Source organism: Vulpes lagopus, chromosome 1 (assembly GCF_018345385.1).
Source record: "Vulpes lagopus strain Blue_001 chromosome 1, ASM1834538v1, whole genome shotgun sequence".
NCBI lineage: Eukaryota > Metazoa > Chordata > Mammalia > Carnivora > Canidae > Vulpes > Vulpes lagopus.
Genome location: NC_054824.1, coordinates 124,206,730 through 124,222,513, shown reverse-complemented (window position 1 = coordinate 124,222,513; position 15,784 = coordinate 124,206,730). Strand labels below are relative to the sequence as shown.

At 41.3% G+C, this 15,784-nt stretch overlaps 1 long non-coding RNA gene across 7 annotated transcripts in view; it reads right to left on the bottom strand.

Moving 5' to 3' along the window:
* Positions 1–15,784, bottom strand: part of LOC121490411 — a 270,965-nt gene that overhangs the window by 202,038 nt on the left and 53,143 nt on the right. For 2 of the 7 annotated variants that reach the window (XR_005987665.1, XR_005987660.1), the window contains 3 exons: positions 8,262–8,343; positions 3,317–3,499; positions 2,519–2,743 (listed from right to left, as the gene is read on the bottom strand). The exons of 4 other annotated variants lie outside the window; for them this stretch is intronic. This is a non-coding gene — a long non-coding RNA (uncharacterized LOC121490411). The remainder of the gene's footprint in view (positions 1–2,518; positions 2,744–3,316; positions 3,500–8,261; positions 8,344–15,784) is intronic. One more of the 7 variants, XR_005987655.1, reaches the window with a different exon arrangement.

Sequence of the window (15,784 nt, the reverse complement as noted above, 5' to 3'; positions counted from 1 at the left end):
CTCAATTTTGTTTAATATACATACAATTTTAAAAGATATATACATATATATGTCTCTTCATTGTCAAGGGTGCAATTAAAAACACGAGTATTTTTCTTAATCTCCCCAGATATATCTGTTGTGTAGCCAAGGCTGAGACATTCAATTTTAAATGGGTCTAATTCTCATATTCTACCTCTTTCAAGCCTATATTTCAAATGTGTATACACACTAAAAATGTTTTTTAAATTACTTTACTCTGGGTGGTAGAATTATTTTTTTATTGTATTATTTTTTCTTGTATTTTCTGCATTTTCCAATTTTTCTATGCTAAGCGTGCATTTCCATTATAATCCGCAAATGAACAATAACTTGTTTTTTCTAAAATAAAAAAATGAGTGCTTAACAATGAATATAAATTATTGTTCTTATTAAACATTATGATGAGGCTTCACTAATGCTCTCATTTGGTATTTTCCCACATAACAGTGCTTCCAAATTATATTCACTCAGAAAAAGTTTAAAGAGATTCTCTTGTATTTAAATGACATCTTTATAAAATTAGCCATTTCTTTATGTGTATTTAAGCTCCTAGAAACACCTTTCAGTTGAAGTACAGTCATTCCAACTGAGGTCTTCTGGTTGCTATGACAATTTATTTCTTATCTCTGCTACCCTGTGATCCCATCACTTTAGCATTTGGCAGCATTTTACTTGAATTGTTTGTGTAGTGATGCAGAGAAGCTTTGAACATTCTTGCCTTTATATAATATTCTTTAGTAAAAACTAGTCCTTTGGTATGTGCCATTTGAAGAAAGTTCAGAGGGGAGAAAATAAATAATTCATAAGAAATAACAAGAGAACCATCATGCCTAGGTAGTTCTGAGCATAGACACACACATATGCCACAGCTGACTGGTAAATAGGATTTGAGTAGTGTAGTTGGCATGTATTGCAGTTAAGCAGCAAACCTAGGTTTACCTTTTGAAATATACAGAAAAATAATGCTACCATCATTCATGTATTCATTCTTTCACAAAATATTTAAAGAGCACCTCTTCTGCACAAGTCCTATGTTATGCGAATAATGGAAGATACACAGGACAATGGTCCCTGCCCTGAAGAAGCTGACATTTGGGGTGAGTGGGGGTACAGAGTGTTGTCACTGGGAAGTGGCTGCCCAATCAGAGACTACACTTCCCAGCCACACCTTGGATTCAGGGTGGCCACCTGTGATACTTATCATTGAATGAGAATGGACGCCATCTGTGTCCTTTTCAGATCATGTTTTTACGAAATTGGTGCACCTTCTCCATGCTCTCAGCTTCCATCTGTTAGAAGCTAAAGAATCTAGGCCCTAGTTGATGGCAGAGCCCCCACAACATGGAAAAAGTATGGGTCTCATGCCGTGGTGGTTCTTAAATAGGTCCACAAATTCTTTGATACTCTTCCCTCAGAAGTTGGAGCTTCCTTTCATTATGAGCTAGACTTGGTGACTCACTTCTATCTAACACATAGAATGTAGAAATAATGACAGAGAGTGGCTTCTGAGTATAAGTCATAAAAGACAGGCTCCATCTTGCTCCTTCTTGGATCTCTTGCTCTGGGGAAAGCCAGCTGCTCTGCCACAGGGACACTCAATGGACAGGTGAAGAGGTACTGTGAGTGAGTCATCTTGCAAGTGAGTCTGCCAGCCCCAGCCAAGCCTTCAGGTAACCCTGGCCAACAGCTTAACTGCAACTTCATGAGAAATCCTAAAGTCAGAACCACCTAGCTGAAACTCTCTCAAATCTCTGACCCACATAAATTGTGACATAGTAATTGTTTTTAAGTAAGTAAGTTTTGGGCTAATTTGTTATGCAGCAATATATAACTAATAGATAAAATATATGGGTAAAATTAATAAAGTCCTTGAATCAATATGTGGAGATCAGCCTCTAACCAAACAGGAATCCCATGTTTGACTATCATGTTAAACTACCAAAAGTTGTGGGTTTTCTTTCTTAGCACAGCTAGCATAATCTTACCTAATTTAAGGAGGTTATGTAACCTCTTTAATAAACCTGTTCATATTCAATCTCCCATGTGCCACAATGTTTAGCACTTTAAGGTACTTAGTATTTGTTGAAGGAATAAATGACTATATGAAAAAGCCACACACGCCCTAAAAGAGATACATACTAAGTACAGGAGACACTCAGAGGATGGAGGGCATCTTCATTGTGAGAACAGAACATTTTTCATAGAACTGATGACATTTGAACAGTGCCTTGAAATCAAAGAATTCTGAGAGACAGACGTAGGGGAAATGTATTCTAGCTAGAAGTAACATCAGAAGAACACATACAGAGATTTTTAAAAAAAGAAAAGAATTTGAGGGCTAATAGATTATCCAGTTTGACTGAAACATTGAGTGATATGGAAGATTAGGAGTCAAAATTACAAGGAATATCTGTGATCAAACCCAGAAGACTGGAGATAAAAAGAATTGGTTTCAATTTCAGGCCCATTGATAAAATGTGAATGAGGAGAGCTATACCTGGCCTCAGTGTGCAAGACTCTTTAAAGGCTGGGAAGACAAAAACACTGAGAATCGTAGACCACTGATGTAAGATGTGACAAGTCCCAGGGGCCTTTCCTCCCAAAATGGAGTGAAGAGATGGCTCTGAGAAGCAAGGAAGAGCTTAGGCCCCGCCGTGTCCTCCCAGTGCTGATGATGGCTCATTCTTGGTCAGTCAGTTCTATTCCTCTTCATGAGTAAATTCTGTAAGCATGGAAGAGATTTTCTGTAAGCATGGAAGAGATTTTCTCCCACGTAAAGTTGAACAATGAGATATCAAAAATATTTGCTTCAAAAAAAAAAAAAAACATTTGCTTTGGCCTCATTAGCATCACGTTCTAAGCAACTGAGCCAACTAGGGTTTGAGAAAGATCACACCTGTATCTCGGGCTGGTCTAACAAAAGGGAAGCCAAATATTCCCTAGCCGGGGCTGCTCATTGCCGAGCCTCCAAACATCAGCTATTCTCTAGAAGCAGAGCAATGGGCCCCATGGAGGGCAAACTTGATAGGTAAAATACACCATATTGTGCCAAGAAATTCAAGCTTACATTTGGCCCAGCTAACAGAGGCGATCTGTTCCCAAATAAGCAAGCTGTTAAGCCCTGTAGGACAATGGGAGAGCAGCAGACAAGACAGAGGGGGGAAAAAGTCATCTCAGGGTTCACGAAATTCTCGAAATTCTCGTAAGTCTTCAAAGACCCTCTCGCAAACATTCCCACATCCATCTCTGGTGTCCCTTCCCTGGTCCTGCTCTCACGGGTGCTGCGTTTGCTTACCCTTTGACTGACATTTGTGACCATTTCCTGTGCTGCAACTCTTAATACCGCTTTGGTCTTCCTAGAAGATGGGCTAATTTCATCCAGCGAAGCTTCCTTCTCTCCTTGTCTCTGTCAGAAAGAATGACTCACTGTGCCTCTTTCATCTCTCTTCTGGGGGCCAGCACCACACTTGGGGATCCTCTGCAGCATGAAGGAGGAGATGAGAAAGTTGCTGGTATATTTCAGCTGGCTTCGTTAAAAACAACTCTAGGCACTACAAAGCGTGTGTTATTAATATGCATATGTGATATCTTTGAGGCAGAGCTGCCTTTAAGGTGTATTTTCAGCAGGACAACATTTTCCCACGTGAGAGGAGAACAACAGTGAATCATATGTGTGGGAGGGAAAAGCCTGTGGGCTATGTACAATACTTACTCCCTTTGTGTCTCGCTTCCCTCTCCCCCTCGCCCCCTCCCTCCCATTTTATTAATGGTTTCTGCAATTACTGGTAACAGTACATTGCCAGCAAAGAAAAATCGTGAGCGTCTGACAGATCATTGGAAAGAGGGGCAAGAGAAAGGTCGCATGTGAAAAGAAGGGAGGGGATTCATGGCCAAATGGAGTTTCCAAAGCCGGGGTACTCAAGGATACGGGGAGGTCAATGATCCAACTGGGGATAGGAGTGTCTGCATGATAGCACCTGATATTTTATAAATAAAAAGAGAGAATTAGGAACAGGAGAGGTCACCCTGAGAACACATCCAACATCACTGAAGACGATGCTCCTCAAAGGATTCTAAGTGGAAGGCCTCAAGAAACTTGGTGGAGCCTATTTTCATATATCCATTACAGGTTAAAAGAGACATTTTAAGTGAGATACAGTGGTTAAAATATCCAAGAAATTGATTTGGGTGGGTTTTTTTCCCTCTTTTATTTATTACTCAATGTACAAAAGGATTTTGTATTAAAGCCAGAAATGAAAAATATAGCCACTGAAAGATATGTCACATTAAATAAGTAAACAAATATATTTTTATATATTTATATAAAAATATATATTTATATATTTTTATTTATATATATATATGCATATATATATATATATACAGTCCCTAAGAGGAGTATCAAAAAATGCTGTTACAACTTGGCTTTGGTTACTGGTTTGACAATGGAAATATCAGCCCGGCTAAATACAACTGGGTTCTTATTCATATGGTATAGCAGAATTCCAAAATTGCACACAAGGTTAGAATCATTTTGCCTATCAGAGTGACTATAGAACACCTGAACCCAAAAGCTAATATTGAGATTCAGTAGAAGGAGAATATTACTATTTACTTGTATTTATTAGTTTGCAAACTAATATTTGCACATCAATGTTTGTACACCACATGTTCAGTGGATACTATGTTTTTTATTTTTAAAAAAATGTTATGAATGGGAACTGTGGGGCTGAGAAGGTATGTGTACTTGAAAAGGCAAATCTGCAACATATTTTGTGCTTGCAATGTTATACCTTATCTTTATTCAATTTAAGCAAAATTACCGGTAATTGATCATCTTAATAGTTGGTATTTTTTTAAACTACAATGCTTAGAGTCTTTAGAATATATGTGAATATAGACACTAAAATTTTATAGGCTCCATTGGTTCCATTACAAAGTTTGGTCAAGTTAAGGAAAACATGTCTGTGTCAACCACCTGAGGCAGGCACACAGGAGTGTTGGAACACATATTCAGTGTCAGGTCCTGAACTAAGCCCAGAGATGAATGAGATAAAACCCCTTTATTGAACTATAAGGAGATATCACCTCACATCAGTCAGAATAGCTAAAATCAACAAGACAAAAGACAACAGGTGTTGGTGAGGACGTGGAGAAAAAGGAACCCTTGTACACTGTTGATAGGAATGCAAACCGGTATAGTTGCTTTGGAAAATAGCATAGCGTTTCCTCAAAAGTTAAAAATAGAACTACCCCACAATCCAGGAATCACACTACTGGATATTTACCCAAAGAATAATATTTACACTCATTCAAAGGGATCCATGCACCCCTATGTTTATAGCAGCATTATTTATAATAGCCAAATTACAGAAGCAGCCCAAGTGTCCATAATAGATGAGTAGATAAAGAAGATGTGGTACATATATACAGCAGAATATTGCTGAGCCATAAAAAAAAAAAAGAATGAAATCTTGTCATTTGCAACAACAGGGTTGGAGCTAGAGCTAAGAGATGTAAGTCAGTCAGAGAAAGACAAATACCATATCATTTCACTCATATGTGGAATTTTAGAAAACAAAATGAGCAAAGGGAAAAGAGAGAGACAAAGCAAGAAACAGACTCTTCTTTTCTTTACAGAATCTCAAGCAGACTGCACACTGAGTGTGGAGCCCGATGTAGGGCTCAATCTCATGACCCTGAGATCGTGACCTGAGCCAAAACAAGAGTCAAACACCCAACCAACTGAGCCACCCAGGTGCCCCAAACAGACTTAACTCAAGAGAAAAAACTGATGTTCACCCAAGGGAAGTGGAGTGGGAGGATAGGTGAAATAGGTGATGGGGATTAAGGAATGCACTTGTCATGATGAGCACCAGGTGATGTATGGAAATGTTGAATCACTGTATTGTCTCACCTGAAACTGATATAACACTGTAACCATACTAGAACTAAATTGTTTTTTAATTTTTTAAAAACCTTTATTGAAGGACTCCAAAGATCAGTGTGTTTGAAATAAAAGAGAAGAGAAAATATCACCCACTACATCTAGGAGCCTTCACCCAGAGAATATTGTCAGAGTCATCAGACATGCAAGATGCCCCTCAGAATTCTGACCTATTTTCCTGGTTACCCTGAGCTAGCCTCATCCTCCAGGCCTTCCGCTCCTTACCCCAGCACTTTGAGGTTAAATGTTTGCTGATGACCCGACAGAGTCCGCTTCTTCGTCAGTGCCTAGCTGTGCCCGAGAGCACTGAGGATTCTAAGAAGACATCCACAGAAAAATGCCCTGGTGGGGTTTCACTGCCATCCCCTCCACCAAAAAAGGCAGCTTCCACACATCATGACACGGGGCCAGCTTCTTCCCTCAGGTGGCCTCTAGAGTGGAGCTCCAGCCCTTGAAATGTAAGAGGCTTTCAAAGCCTGCCTGCTTTCTCTCTCACCCTTTCAATTCCAGTCTTTCCAGCTCCACCGCACATTTGGAGAGGACCCTCTGCATTCTTGCAGCAGGAGACACACAGTTGACCAAAGGCAGCCCCACCCTCAGGAAGTGCAGAGTTCAGCAAGGGACATGAGGAACAAATTTTGAGGCAAAAACGAGGCACTGAATGCTCTAGGAGATCCATGGAGAAAGAGAGTCCATCTTTGGGGGAATCAGAGAACACCTTGTGGAAAAATGACATTGGAAATAGGCCTTGAAAGATGGCCTTTGGCTCTCACCAAAACCCATCGGAATTGACATGTGAAGATTCAAGAACATCTGGATCCTACAAGATGTTACATCCCACCAGAGGCAAGAAGTATCCCCCCACAAAATCTGACAGAGAGAAAAAACACCTAAATTTATCTAAAAACGTCAGATTGCTTTCCAAACCTATCTCTTTTCCTCTTACACAATGAAAACTTCCAGACATCTTCTGTTTAAACTACTTGCTCACTATTTTTGCAATCTTTCCTTATGTTCACCCCTCCAGATACCCTGGAATCTGGATGACTACTAGGTCTACTGAGCTGTCCTTTCATTAAAATGGTAGGAAAAGTTGTGCCTCAAAAGAAGAGTTAAGGAGGACAAGAGAGGTGCTTTGCCATTGGCTTTGTTTCCAAGGATTGGCCTTCCAGTAAAATTAACAGCCCTCCAATTTACAGAGGAAGCACTAAAGTAGCCACTAAATGCCAATCCAACACTTAAAAAATATGTCAAATTTTATTTGTACATAAAACCCTCTACTGTTAATGTACATAAATGCCTACTAAACAGGCCAAGAGGAACAATCATTAAGTAGATTGACAGACTGGTTACAGAGAATGGACAGAGAGGGACTTACCAATGCATTGGGTACCCAGGGACCCAAGTATAATTCATGAATCCACACCAGCCAAGCGGCACTAGCATGAACTGCCTGTCAGGGTGGAAGTAATTGAGCTGGATATGATAAGGGCATTTGATGAAATGAAGCAAACAGTGTTTCCTTTAAATTTGGTGTCATCTCAAGTCACACTATATTCAAACTTATGTAAGAAAAATCAGGAAAAATACCCTGAATAACTATGCCTGGACAAAAATAGTTTAACAGATTTGCATTATTTCTTAGTCATTGGAGACAAAAAATAAATAAAAATAAATAACAACATTAATTCCCTGATGAAGGAATGTAACTGAAAACCATCATCACATCAAGGTATCCTAAAGACTCCAAAGCACCCAGATAAAAAAGGTAAGCATTTTGGATATTGGAGATATTGGACTGTAGGGATTTCTGCTTCCCTGTAGAACACTCTAACACAGATTCCTGCTCCAATCTGCCTACTGATTAGCTGATTATACTACCTTTTTTTTCTGTCTTATCAATTAAAAAAAAATTCTTGGCTAACAGAATTCTTGACCTAGTCTTGCAAAGAAGTGCTACAGAATCCACAAACACTTCACAGAAGTAGAACTTATCAAAAGATGCCTGTCATGTTTAATGAGTAGGAATGGGAATGGCACCAATATCCTCACAGGAAAACATTAATGTAGGGGAAAGAGGGGAAGATGAAGCAGATTCCATTCAAGTCAACTCAGCAGGAATTTACGAAATAGTACTAGACTGCTATAGTACTTTGCTATCTTGAAAAAATATTTGGCACAGTCCCATCTCTAAGACAGTAATGAAAAAAATTTTTGAGATTTGGATGTCAATACGTCTCTGTAAATGATAAGTGTTATATTTTCTGATAACTCAGATATTACTCAAGCTCACCATTGGAAAAAAAGTGATGCCTTTGCATCTACGCTATAGACCAGCTCCACTCAACAGGTCCAGCAGACAGCAAAGGAAGACCCTGCATAGAAAGACACAGGATAGAGCATTTGTCAAAGACACAGAATAGAGCATTCGATTCAGGAAAATACTAAGGGCAGTCTAAACTCTGTTAAGATTAATGAGCAAACAAAATTATCCATGTTGTGGTGATTTTCAAGGACTTTTTAAAGGGATTGAAGGACCTCCAATGGACCTGGATGTCATACCAAAAAATTTTAGCTTGAATACATAAGCTATGAATTTTTTTCAGTTTTTTTCTCTTTTCATTTCACAAAGCACATGAAAATGTTGACCACAGTAAAAGAAAACAAATTCGATAGTCAACAGAGAAAGAGCTTGAAGAGGATGATGGAATCTAAAAGAAATAAGACCTAGGACCAGGTATGATAGATGCTGTAGAAAGGAAAATTCAACGCATGGAAAAACTTGCCAAAGGTCCTAAAATCAGATCACAGAACGGGCTACCTTATTAGGTGATGAGCCTCCATCACTACCAACATGGGAGACAAGGCAACTCTTGTCAGGAATGGGGTGAGCTAATTCCTACATTGGGTTGGGGGTGGTACCCGATGACCTCCATAGCCTGGAAGAGTAGGGGGCTCCATTCTTCTTTCTGAGGGCCAGGAGGGCCTGGGCACTGTGCTCACTTGGGGAAGCACAGCCATGTCAAACCAGGAGGTGTTAAACCTTTATTCCAGAGAGCTTGTTAATTCTGAGTAGCACAGGGACCTGGAGATTAGTGAATAATAAATAAAGCATTTCTTCTTTTGTTGGTAGCGTCTGTCCCTGTTCATTAACTCTCTCTTTCTGGGCAGCCAAGGGGGTTTCTGGAGGGTGTGATGCTTTTGGGTATTCTCACTGCTGAGCAGAGCCACTAAACAGCTTAAAGCATACTGTCTCCACTACCCAAATGGAAAATACAGAGTGTTCTCCTTTGCCACCCACCACCACCACCACCACCCACCCCGCCCACAACACCTCATTCATCCCCTTTCCCCATCTGTAATATCAAAAACCATAGGTATAATCTACATACTGCTTACACCTCACTATCCGTTGGTATTTATTTGTAAATGACTCAGATTAAACAAATGGAAAGATTACTACTTATGGCCTTATTTAAAGCTACTGATTTTATTTTTTCAAGGTCATATTATGGAATGTCATTTCTTTTCATTAGTCTCACTTGAAATTTTAGAATTGGAAGCTTTTTTTTTCTCCTCTTCAGAAAGCAAACCAGTCTTATCTGCTTTCCACTGCGATTATTTTCTGTGTTGATGGATGAACAGGGACTATAAAGCCAGACCTAGAGAACTGCCCAGCTCAGGGGAAGAGCTCGCCATTCATTTGTGATGCACCGCCACTGCGCCACTACTGCATCAGCAAGAGGAGGCACAGGTTACAGAAGAGCCACACTCCCGGGGTCTCTCCTCAGGCTTCACACTCAGCCCGCCCCGGGGGGAGGGAGCATTCTGCAGGTGGACCCCTCCTCCGTGGGACTTTCCTCTGTGTCTGCATCACTGAATTCTTCTGATTCTCCTATTTCCCTAATGCTAATTCTATGCCCCTTTTGTTGGCTTCACATTCCCCTCTTTTCATCTAAATATCACTCTCCCTTTTCCTTCCATATTCCTCCCTGCCCTCAAGCCCTAATTACTTTACTGAAAATTATGCTCAGAATCGCATGTCTTTTCCTGACCTGGCTCCTCAGCCTCAGACCTGCTTGTAAACTGCCTGCTGGACATCCCCACCTGGATGCCCTGCTGACCTGAGAGTGGCAGCAGCCCACTAACTGGGCATATAACCATCATAGGGCAGTTCCTTTAGGCCTCCTCAACTGGAAAACAAAGGAGCTTAACGGAATTATCTCCAAGGGGATGATAATATGGCAATTTCATCAGGTGTTGAACTTACTCTTGTCCTATAATAAGCTCCTGTTCTTGTTTTCTGCTTGACTCCTCCCAATCGAAGTAGACTGAAACCCCAGAGATCTCCAGGCCCAGCTAAACACAGAACCATTCAAATGGAACCAGATCCTGCCTCCAGCTCCGGGTTCTTCATACCTTACCCCATCTCAGCATTTCTCAATCTGCCTCCTACCTTTATCTTCTCCAGGACACTCCATACTCCAGCTCACATGGAGGTGGTCTGCTCATGAATCTTAAATACCCACCCCGCAGCTTCACACCTCTGTGGCTTTTCTCTCTCTCCCTCCTCTCAAGCACCTCCTTTCACTCCCAAATTCTTTTGTCTACTGGAATCACACCCACTTTGCAATGCTGCCTCGAATTCAGCCTTTTCTGATCGCAAAGAATCCAAAGTGTCTCTTGGACATTTCTTGGATGCTCTTTGGCAATGGTTCTTCACCTTGACCATGCATTTGAATCACCTGAAAAGCTTTTCTGAAATCCCAGGCCCCAGGCCGCACCCCAGATCAATTAAATCAGAACCTCTGGGGAAGAACCTCTGGTATTTTTATAGCTCCCCAGGTGATTCCAATATGCAGTCAAGGTCGATAACCACAGCGTTGTACCATTTATCACTTTCTTCCTTGTAGTTGTAATTACACCGTATTTGTCTTATTCCCACTACTAAATTTGAAACTCCTTGAGGGCACAGACCATCTTATCACATCTGCTTATCCCCTGCAGTTCTTAGTGAATCGGAGATGCAATAAATATTGTTGGATTGAACTTGGAAACTTGAAATTGACCATAAACTTCAATTTCAGATCTTGCATACAATTTTAGAAAAGGAATCTTATTAGTAGAGGACTAATCTGAATTTTAAAAAAAAAAAAAAAAGCAGAGTGTTATTTGCCGTTACCAAAAATATTCTGGTATGACTTTCAAACCAAAATCATTCTCATTAAAGACCGATGACCTGCCAATATGAGTGTGGCCGATGCTGTCCTTTGCTTTTACGCTTTCCTTTCTGAGCTGCTCACCAAAAAAATGAATATTCTGTGATTCTTTGAGAGCCGACTGTCAGCTGTGACTGCGTAGATGTGCTCATTTCTAATTGAAATAAACAAAAGCAGTCGGTAAGTTGCACGATGATCTACCTTTCCTCAGCCCTGAGACAGAAGGTACCACAAGCAAAACTGCTTTGTGAACTTAACACAGAGCATCTGACCTCCTTTCAGGAACTGCAGAAAATGAAATGAAAAATGAGACAAGGAAAACTTGCCAGCCTTTCATATGGTTGCAGTTGCTAAGGTAACTGCTTTCTTAGCCTCAACCTGTCCAGTACAGCCTGTTTCACATATTCTTCTGGGTTTTTTGAAAAGAAGGATATCAAAGAGGGAAAAGATCATAGAGAATAAAAGTCAGGATTGTACTGGTCCAAGCAGAGCCCTGTGCCGTTTTCTCCTTGCAATGCTCCTTCCCAGTCACCTGGAATATTTGCCACCTGGACAAACCCTCCTGGAACTAAAAATCATAGAATTAGCCGAGAAGGTAAACAAAACAATAGGAAGCCCTATTTGACATGCAGCTGTAGCTGAAGAACTGCTTCCTCGCCCCGCCTGGGCTTTCTTTCCTGCTGGGAAAGTAGGAGGCAACTCTTAACGCAGCAGGAGCAGCGCCTCAGCCCTCTCCTGCCCCACATCTCAGGAGGAAGTGCTCCAAGTTTCTCAGCATCACCAAATGTGACCTGGAGCTCCGAGGCGGCACCTGAACTGCACACGTGGGTCGGTGCAGGCGGGGACCTGTAGAGTTTCCAAGCCAGGCTCGGGGAGGTAAAGGGCTGGCCAGGGGAGACAGGGGAAGCCAAGGTAGTAAGGAGGTTCTCACAGAGGCTAGGAAAACAGAAGTAGGTTCACAGGAAGGATGGCCCATTCCATCAACAGCTAATTAAATAAGCAAATATTTCTCCAGCATTTAATGAGAAGACACCAGGCTTGCACAGCAATGGGTAGAGATTGATTTTGAAGAGTAATTTGGCAGCAAGTATTGCTGCACTGCATATTCGAAGGGGATGCCACTTTCTTCCTCCATTTTCCATAAAAATTTTATTTTCTGAATGAATAATCTACTGATTCCTTCAAGTCTTCCTACATATAGCATCAATAAAAGTTCTCTATTCAAGAGACTAGTAGCCCCATTTGAATCAAGGAAGGGGGACTGGGTAGCTGGGAGAGAGCTGGGAGGAAATTCTTTTCACAGCCAATCATTTGCTCTTTTTGAATATTGAACTATGTGAATATCTGAAAACCAGAAAATAATATATTAAAATAAAATTCAATGATGCTTACCTAGGCTAAAATGCCCAAAACTGTACTATGGATATTTTTTAGAATGTCTTAGGACAAATGTGTATTGATTTTTCTCCAATTTGTAAGAACTTCATAGGACCCAGATAATATATTCAATGTGATTATCTTCTTACTAATTGTATGAAAGGTGTAAGTATTTTTATTTTGTTTTATGAAATATGTATGTCATGAACATATACTTTAGAAATATGGGATTCTGGGAGTTTGGGTGGCTCAGTCGGTTAAGCATCTGCCTTCGACTCAGGTCATGATCCCAGCCGGGGCCCTGGGATCGAGCCCCACATTGGGCTCCCTGTTCAGCAGGGAGTCTGCTTCTCCATCTCTCTCTGCCTCTCCCACAGCTCATGCTCTCTCTCGTTCTCTCAAATAATTAAATAAAATCTTTTTTTAAAAAAAATGTGAGATTCTTCCTATATTATGCAACATACCTTCATAAATTCTTTTTATTCAGACTCCTAGGATATTACAAATGAGCTGACAATAATGCACTAAGTTCTAAAAACATTTTGGGTTTTCTTAGTCGTTTATGTGAAAACGCATTTCTCCTGAGGCTTCAACAGAAAGCCACGCTATAGGAGGGAAATGCATTCACTGTAGTCCGGAACTGTAACAGGCTGGTCCAATCCTAACTGGACAACTTTGGCCAAGTTACATACATACTTTCACTTTCTCAACTAAAATACAGGAAGCACAATATAATCACCGTAACTTAAAAAGGCTAATTAATGACCACTGGGACACTATCTGATGGAGTGTGAAATCCATCTGAACATTGATTATAGATGGTTTTTTCCCTCATTTTACAGGTGAATGAAAAGATGAGGATGTATTCTCTCAGATGTGTGTCTCCTGCCAGGCGAGTTCCTGCGGATGTTACAGCTGGAGGCTGGTATGGTCTGCTAAACCCAAAGATTACCATGTGGTCACATGGGACGTGGGAACTTTGTAACGCTTCTGGAGAACTGCTCCCCAAAATCAATAGGTCAAAAGGATTTCCTGTATCTAAAAGGCATTGCAGTAAAATATACAAGAAATCGACTTGAAATACAATATTGAGTGTATTACAATCGGGCTTAAACCCAGGCTTCTGCTGTCATCCTCTTCTCTGGGAAGTGCAGGAATGATCCATGAGGCCGGTGAGGAACGGCCTGTAGTGCTTCTCCGCAGATGTCGGGGGTTCTCAGCCCTGCCTCAATGTCAGAGCCATGCTAGGAACCAATAAAGAACACGCAAGCCCCAGATCTGCTCCAGAACCATTAAATCCTAATTAAATCTAAATGTGAGGCCCTGGGTGCTTCCCAGGCTGAGAGTCACTGGTTTCTATGAAGAGTAATTTCAAAATGTGATTAGTTAAGGGTAAAAAATATTCCTGAATGCAAAGACCATCTTAAGAAGTTATTAAAATATTAGGTGGATAGGTGTGTGTGTGTGCGCTCGCACATGTGTTTTATGCATTAACATGTTTCCTCAGCATTTTTGTTCTTTTGTTTGTCTTGCTTGTGTTTACAGAATTGCCTCCCCTAATAAAATCTGGGGCAGCCTGGACATAGGCATACATCAGAGAAGTGAAAGATGTAGCGTCCCACCAGGCAATGCTTTTGTTGCTTAGGTGCCAACTACTTTGCCTGCCTGAAGAATGCAAACTCCCATATAAAACCTTGGCCAGCCCTGCCTGAGCTGGCTGGAAGATTCTACTCTGGGCCAGGAAGCATTTTCAGTTCCCCACAGCAACCAGTTGGCAAGGACTTTGCTCACACATGCAGATTCTCTCTCTCAGGTCTCGTGGCCAGGAGCTTTTTGGGCACTCTGAACAAAACTTCTCCTTCAAGGCTTCCTTGTCTCCAGAATGCTCGTCGACATGCTCTGCACACACATGTATTTTGCCCGGGGAGAGATTTCCTTTAGGATTTCCTTTGAGGATGCATTGAAAGTGTGGACTTTAGGCAGGGCCAAAATGACCTGTGGACAGAGGCATGTGCAGGCAGCATCTGTGTTTCTTCCACCTTGCCTGAGATTCGATAGAGTATCTTTGAGTCTGGGGAAAAGAAGGGTGGAAAGCTCAAGAATGTCTTCATTTCCTTTCCTGTCAGTAAGCCCCTCCATAGCCTGGGCTTTGTCAGCTCCAAGCAGACTCCCGTCTCCAGCATGAGGCCAGGCTGCTTGGATTTTGCTTCGTTTGGGATCTAACTCAACCTCATTACATGCCAAATACCCTCCAGGGCGTCCTACTTTTCTGGATCTTCTCCTGTGTCAGAGCTCCTATGGCTCCGTTTCTCTATCCTTTGGGAGAACAGCACCCGACCACCCCCCACCCTCACCGGAGAGAGAACTCCAGGCTGGCTGGCCTGCTATTCAAAACACTGTGCAAACGCATTTGGGGACCTTAAGTGAAGATTCTGAAAAGGTGGATCGCTGGGACAAAATTTTACCAGCCAGGTTTGAAAATAAATGGAGCATGCTCTGAATTTGATTGAAAGAAAAAAAGTGATTCAAAAGCAATTTGCAAATTGGGCTAGAGAAAAAAATTCCCCTTTCTCTGCCTCTGCCAAGATTTCTTCTGGTTCCTTTCCTCCCTCCCAATCCAAACCCAACTTATTTCCACTTCAAGTCGAGAAACTAATGGAGGTGGAAGTAGGCTTGTTTTGAGAAACCAAAAATATTTCAGACCATGCAGTCTCCACAAGAAATAACGATATACTGAAATTTCCTACGTTCTAGGGCTACACAGACTTATAGTTGGGTTCTTCATCTGCCACATGATGACCATGTATGTTGAGCAATTCTCTTGATCTCTTTGGGCCTCAGTTTCCCTGCTAGTAAAAGGAGAATGATATCTCAGAGGATTAAGATGAGGATTCAGTAAAATAACATGACATACTCATGTGCAAAATAGTATCTTTAGAAGATGCAAACTAGTTCATAGTGAATGCTATAGTTCCAGTTTTACCTTTTGAATTTACTGGTTGTATAATCCTGAACAAGTCACTTAATTTCTCTAAGCCCCAGTTTTTTTCAAATATTAAATAGAGGGACACCTGGGTGGCTCAGACAGTTAAGCATCTGCCTTCAGCTCAGGTCATGGTCCCAGGATCCTGGGATCCAGAGAGCCCCATGCGTCAGGCTCCCTGCTCAGTGGAGAGTCTGCTTCTCCCTCTCCCCCCTGCTCATGTTCTCTCTCTTTCTC